We start from the raw sequence: 7,331 nt of genomic DNA on the forward strand, positions 1-7,331 counted from the left end.
TTCCCCTCCCTCCTTACCCAAAGGTAATCACTATCCCAAATTTGGCATTTATCATTCTTATGCATATCATTCTAATGCATATTCTGATATATATACTACATATATGTTATCCAAGTAGTATTGATTTACATCTTTTAAATTTTATATAAGCTTTATATTATATATGTACTTCTACAACTTGCTTTCTTTTACTTAAATTTTGTTTCTATTTTGTCTATTTTCTGTGCTGATACATGTAGTTCTAGTTTATTCATTTTAACTGCTTTTTATATTGCATTGATTAATAGAGTCAAATTTATTTATTCATTCTCTTGTTGATTAACTTTTAGTTTTTTTCAATGCAGGACAGTGTAATACATTTTTCTAGCATAGACACCTAGAAGTGGCATGCTGGATTATCAAGTATGAAAACCTTCTGTTTTACTAGTTATTACCAGATTGGTCTCCAAGATGAGGACATGAGTTTATATCCCCAGTAGCAGCACATGAGAATTCTCCCTGCTCTTCATCCTCACCAGTTATTGATATTGTCAGCCCTTTAACTATTGGCTAATCTGATTGTTTTGAAATGGGGTCTTGTTTTAACAAGAATTTTTCCATATGGATAAGCAGTTATTCTAGTACAATTTTTGAATGTCCATCATTGCTTCTTTAGTGTGTAATGCTTTCTCTCATGTATGATGCTTCTTTGTATACTCTCTGCTAATGTGATACTCCTTCAAGTATTCTAGCTTTAAAGGAAATCTGGATATCTGATGGGGCATGTCCCTCCACTGAGTTATTGCTATTCAAAATTGTGTTGGCTGTTTTTGGAACTTATATTTTCAGTATGAATTTAGGATAAACTTGTTAAGTTCTGCAGCTATGAAGAAAAACCAAAGTCGGCTGGGAATTTGATTGGGATTGCAATAAATTTGTTGATTAATTTGGGGAGTGTCGACATATTTATGATATTCAGTGAATATCTTGTCTTGTTCTTGACTTTAGAGGGCATGCTTCAATGTTTCACCTTTAATATTTCACCAATATTTTATCCTATACCATTTTGCTGTAAGATTTTCATGACTAAGGTTAAGGAAATTTCTTCTGTTCTTTTTCTTTTTTTTGCTAAATGTTAATTTCTTTACATTATGATATTTGATACCTACAAAATAATATACATGTAAGTCATAGAGTACAATATTAAAACAAATTCTGCGGGGGCAGGTCCGGTGCACGTGCTCTGCTTGGGCGACCCCGGGTTCGCGCATTCGGATCCCGGGCGTGTACCGACGCACCGCTTGTCAAGCCATGCTGTAGCGGCATGCCATATAAAGTAGAAGAACATGGGATGTTAGCCCAGGGCCAATCTTCCTCAGCAAAAAGAGGAGGATTGGCATTAGATGTTAGCTCACGGCTAATCTTCCTCACAAAAAAGAACTTGTGAATTCACAACCAACTTAAGAACTAGAACTTTACCAATTGTTGAATCCATATGTGGACTCTTCCACATCCTATCCTCTTGATTCCTTTCCCTGCAAAGGTAACTGTTTTCTTGAAATCTGTGTTTAATCATTCTTTGGCTTTTTAAAGGTTTTTATTGCCTATAAATGTATCCCCAAACAATATTGTCTAGTTATATACACTAGTTATACAGTCTTATGTATATCATATATATCTGACTTCTTTGGTGACTCACTTCTTTCACTCAACATGTTTCTAAGATTTTTAAGATTCAGTCACATTAATATATATAGTAGTAATTCATTAATTTTCAATGTTGAATAATATGCCATTATATGGTTATACCATCATTTATTTATTTCACAGTTATGTTGATGGACATTTCAATTATTTGCAGGTTTTGCCATTATGAACAATGCAACTATGAATATACCTCTAAATGTCTTGTGCCCCTCTGTAACAGTGCCCCATGTGTAAGAGTTTTTCTAGGTTAATACCTAATAGGTGAATTTTTGAGTTGGGTATGTGCAAGTTCTGTTTTGCAAGTTATTGCCATATTGTTTTCCAGAGTGTACCAATTTACACTCCCACCAGCAGGACATAAAGCTTTCCCTCTTCCACATCCTTACTAACTTTTGGAATTGTCAGATTTCTTAGTTTTTCCAATCTAGTTGGTATAAAATAGAATTTCATTCTGTTTGCTCATCAATTCTTTTTGCATCTCAACTCTATCTCAGATAATTTTTCTCTTTCATTTAGAATTTAGTTTTCTGAGGGTCTAACTGTAGCAAAAGTCTTTCTTTTTTTGTTTTTTTGGTCTGAAGATACCTTTGTTTCGAGTCCACTCTTAGATTGATAGTTTAGATGGGTATAGAATTCTCCGTTACTTTCAGTACAGTCAACATATTTCATTGTCCTCTGCCTTCCATTGTTTCTGTTGTAAACTAGCTGAAAGTCTAATTTTTATTCCTTTGAATATAATGTCTTTTCTCTTTAACTGCTTAGATCTTCTCTACATTTTTGCTGTTTTGCAGTTTTGCAGTTTCACTCTTCTGTGTTTAGGTGTGGGTTTCTTTTTATTTAACCTCTTAGAATTTATATGGCTTCCCAAATATGTGGATTTGTTTCTTTCATCAGTCTGGAAACATCTCTGTAATTTTCTTTTCAAATAATTGCTTTTGCTTCATTTTCCTCTGTAACTCCAACAAAGTTTATGTTCATTTTTCTCACTCTTTGCTCATGTCCCTTAATTTCTCTTTCGGAGTTACTATCTTTTTTACCTCTCTGTATTGTATTCTGATTAATTTAGACCTATCTTCCAATTCACTAACTCTCTCTTCAGTTGCACCTAACCTGCCCTTTAACTTAGTCATTGAGTTTTAAATTTCAATTACTCTATTTTTCACTTCTAGAAATTCTGTTTTGTTATTTAAAAGTCTTCAAAAGTCATTTTTTTAATCTCTTGCTTCCTATTTATATTTTTACTTTTTAAGTCTATTTGTCAAGAACTGTGAAGGGTATGAGATTTTATGCTATTTGCAAATTAGCTTGCCACAGTTGTGTAGATGCTGAAAGAAGACATGAGATTCTTGTCTCAGAGACAAAAGACTTTATTACTTACAGAAGAAGCAGTAGCCAGAGTGTCAGCATGTTTGTTTTGGTTCCCCATGTCTCAATTCCTACAGGAATGATACAGATGGGCCTGGATAGCTGTCTGCACAGGAGAGGATCACTGACATTGGGAAAGTTGCCAGTTTATAGTAGACAGGAAGCAAGCCTGCTCTTTCTCCTAGTGGGAGACATTACGTTATCCTTTAAGGTTACTTGCCGCAAACACAGGCCTGAAAAATGGTCTTGGTAAAGATCAGCCAGGGCCTTGGTTTTTTGGCATACAAAGCAAGACATGCAGGAACAAGGGAGACTCATGAAGGAGTGTTTCTCAACAATATTAAATATAATTGTTTTATATTCTGAATTGGCAATTCTAACAGCTATTCTTTTTCTACTTATTCTACTATCTGTTCTTTCTGTTGGCTCTTGCACATGGTGTTTGGTTTCTTTGTTAGTTTTATGATTTTTGACTGTGGGTTCATTTTTCTTGGATTGAAGGGAGTTTTCTCCAGAGAGAATTTGCATTCACTTCTAAATTCTTAGCTTGAGGTTTTTTTCAGACCATTCAATGTGAATACAGGCTGGAAACCTATGGATGGGTATGCTTATCATAATTAATTATAAGGGGAAATGACACTCCCCTCCTTGCCCCTATTCAGCATCATATTTCAAGATAAGCACCTTTCCTTGTATTGTCATGGAGGGCATTTCATTTCTAGTTCACCTTAATGCTGAGGGAAAGACATTTTGGGGTCCCAGTTTCATGCAGTGGAAATTCTCTGTAGATTTTCTCTCTTAAGCTAGCACTGGGCTTTGTCTATTCTTCCTTGTGTCTTTTAAAGTAATAAAATCTATATTAGAATAACACTAATGCCATAACAAACACAGCCAAAAATTTAAGTGGCTTAACACAATACAAGTTTATTTCTCAATCACATAGTAGTCCAATTTAGGTATTTCTCATGAGAATGCAGCTTTTCTCCATATGGTGATTCAGGGACTCAGATTACTTCCTTCTTGTAGCCCCACCATCCTCTGAGGCCTGGGAATCTTCTGTGTTCAGCTAGCAATTAGCAAAAAAAGAGATTGAAGAAGACACAGTTCTTAACCCTCTTGGACCAGGAGTGACATGCGTTATATCACTCTACATTCTATCACCGAGAACTAGTCCCATTGCCCCACATAGATGTGAGGGAGGTGTGGTGGGGAAATGTGATCTCTGGCTGGGCAGCCACCTACTAGTGATGACTCAATATTATGGAAGAGAAAGCACAAATTGAATTTTGGTGGGCAGTTATATAAGTGTCACAAAAAACAAAGCTTCAGTTTATCTGGTTTGGCCAGTGCCCTCTAAATGGAAGCTGACTTCAATGCTTGTCTCTGTGGGTTCTGCTTTCATATAGGTTTTGATTTTTAAGAGTTCTTAATTTCTTACTAGCCTACCAATATATTGAAAAAGGTATTATGGTTTTATTTTATCAAGCATATTTTAGTTGTTTTTAGTGGGAGAGTTAATTAGGCGATTCAGTCCACCATACTGCTGGAAATGTGAGTCCTACACTCTTCTGTGAGTTATTTAAGTCTATCTTAAAAATATGTTTTGTAAACTTATTTTTAAAAATTATTTCACTTGGTCAGAAAGTGTCATCTAGATAATGTTGCATCTTTATTATTTTTGGCCACATTTAGTTAAGTACCTTCTTGTGCCTGAATATTCATAGCTGACTTCTTACAATCATTCACAAATTTTGTGCAGGCACAAATCAGTCTGTCAAATATATTCGAAATTAAAATATTATTTCATCTTCAATGTAGTCATTAATTTTTAACTACTCTAAATATACCATTGAAATATAAATATTTAATTTTTGAATTATAAATAATACCTGCATATAGTAGAAAATAATGACCTTTACAGAATGGTCAAGTATGAAAAATAAATGTCTTTATAAAATCTCAATAACTTTTATTTTTTAAAATGAGCAAGGGAGCAGTGAGGAGATTGGACATGTTCTTATGATGATGAAAACATTCTATCCTTTGGTGGTCATGGTGGTTACATGAGTGTACATATTTGTCAAAACTAATCGAACTATACACTTAAAATGGACATATTTTATTGTATGTCAATTATGCCTCAATAAGGTTGATCTCAAAAAATGGGAAACAGGGAGGGGGAACAGAGTTAAATAAATCAATAATTGCAGCACAGTGTGATGAGTGCTATGATAAATATGTGCGAAGGTGTTTTGAGAGCCTAGAGCATGGAGCTGTAATCCAGCATGGGTGCGAGTATGCTTATGGAGGTGTGGGTGTCAGGGAAAGAGAGCTTCCCAGAGAGGTAATACTTGAGTTGCTTCTTAAAGGAAAAGTAGAAATTAGCCCAGCAAAGGGGAGTTTAGAAGGGGACTCAGCAAATATTCCTGGAAGAGGGAAAACTGTGTACAGGCCAGTGTTAGAGAGAATGTCCTGCAGTTTGGAGTGTCTGTAGCAAAAGAAGAATGACAAGAGACGAAGCCGAGAGGGACCAAATAATGAAAAGTCTTCTGTGCCTCACTCAGAAATTCAGAAATGATCCTGCAGGTCGTGGGGAGTCAGTGAAGGTTTGAGGCGGGGAAGTGACGTGGTCAGATTTGTTTTTTAGAAATGCTACTCTGTCAGAAATGTGAAGGATGGCCTACAACACTTTTAAACCGTTCCAGCCCACTAGGGTCTCTTTCTTCTCTGTCTACACTGTGCTAGTCAATGCTCATCTGGGGATTGTTTGGGGTTGTTCTTTTTTTCATGTTGGGAATTCTCTCTCTCCAGCTAGACTGTCTGTCCTTGAGACCCTGTCCATTAGTTTTAATTCTACTTCACTTATAAAGCCCAAAGCACTGGCATACTGCTGGTTGAAATAGGTACCTGATGACTGATTGATGAATCATTTTCAAGGTAATTATGTAATCATGTAATCATGATTTCATAGTAATATGTTGTTTCTCTAAATTGTAGCATCAACCAAAATATTGCCATCTCTGAGTACAAAGGTGATTCATTTGATTCACCGTTGGATAGCATTAAGTGGTGGTGATTTTTTGTGTGTGTGTCATTGCTGATTGAATTTGCATTGAGTCATCCACCATGCACTGGACTTATCTGTGTTCAATGTTTTACATTTGTGAAAAAGCTGCCAAGATAAGCAATGTTCTCTGTGGCTATGGAACAGAGATGTTCTCTGTGTGAAGTTAAACTGGTTAATGCCTGTATGGAGACTGGACATATGACCTCTTCCTCTTTATCTAGCTCAGGAATGGGGCCCACATTGTAACATCACATTCTTGGAAGAGGAAATAGTAATGTGTTCATCATGCATGCTTTGGAGATTAAATCATACTCATCTGAGGGACAGGAAGAGATGGAATTAAAAAAAAAAACTGGATGACAATTTGGACAAGCAGTGGGAGTGCATTGTATTAATCTTTGAAGAGCCAGTTCTTTGCTGAACTTAAGGGCTGTGGTTTGATGACAGAAGTAGGGTTCTTCTTTGTGAGTCTGAATGAGTTTCTTTTTCTCTCACCACAAATTTTAACATGAGTCAAAGGGATGGAAATGTCCTGTCTAGGAAGTTTGCTTTGAAGTATTTTTACTGAGATGAATAAAGTAGATATATCATCAGTAGTAGAGAAATGGAATATTGAGACTGAATAATATTCAGCTGGAGTCTGTAAGGAAGGAAAAATATCATTTATTGAGCCCCTACTATGTGTCAAGAACTGTACTTGGCACTTTCATATTCACCAATATATTTAATTGTTGCAGCCTTGGGTGCATTTTTCATCAAGATTTTGAAGATTAGAGGTTAAGGCACGTGCTCAAAGATACATAGCTGGTAAGTAGCAGAGGAAGATTCAAACTCAAGTTTGTCTCTCTTCATTTTATACTCTTATCTCCTTGTGAAGCTATCTACCAAAATTGTTTAAATCAGTCTGATTCTACATTTGGTTTCCCTGCACAGACTTCAACCAATCCTGGCCAGGGCAGCATCCTTAGCTCAATAAGTGGTACCAATCTTGTTCTCACAGAGCTTGGCTCTGCAGTGTCTGGTGTGAACAAACACCGACATGCCCACTAGGTCATCACTTTCTTCCATTTCTCAAAGTGTTGTCCTCAGTGTCCATGACCGGGCTTCCATCTCAGTTCTCTCATACAGTATCCCAGTATCTCACGGAGACGGTACCCTGCCCTTAACTCCATCCTATTTAAATAGAGCGCTAAAACTCTGCTAAGCTCTTTGT

This window comes from Ceratotherium simum, chromosome 2, assembly GCF_057802395.1.
Source record: "Ceratotherium simum simum isolate JZ-2026a chromosome 2, ASM5780239v1, whole genome shotgun sequence".
NCBI lineage: Eukaryota > Metazoa > Chordata > Mammalia > Perissodactyla > Rhinocerotidae > Ceratotherium > Ceratotherium simum.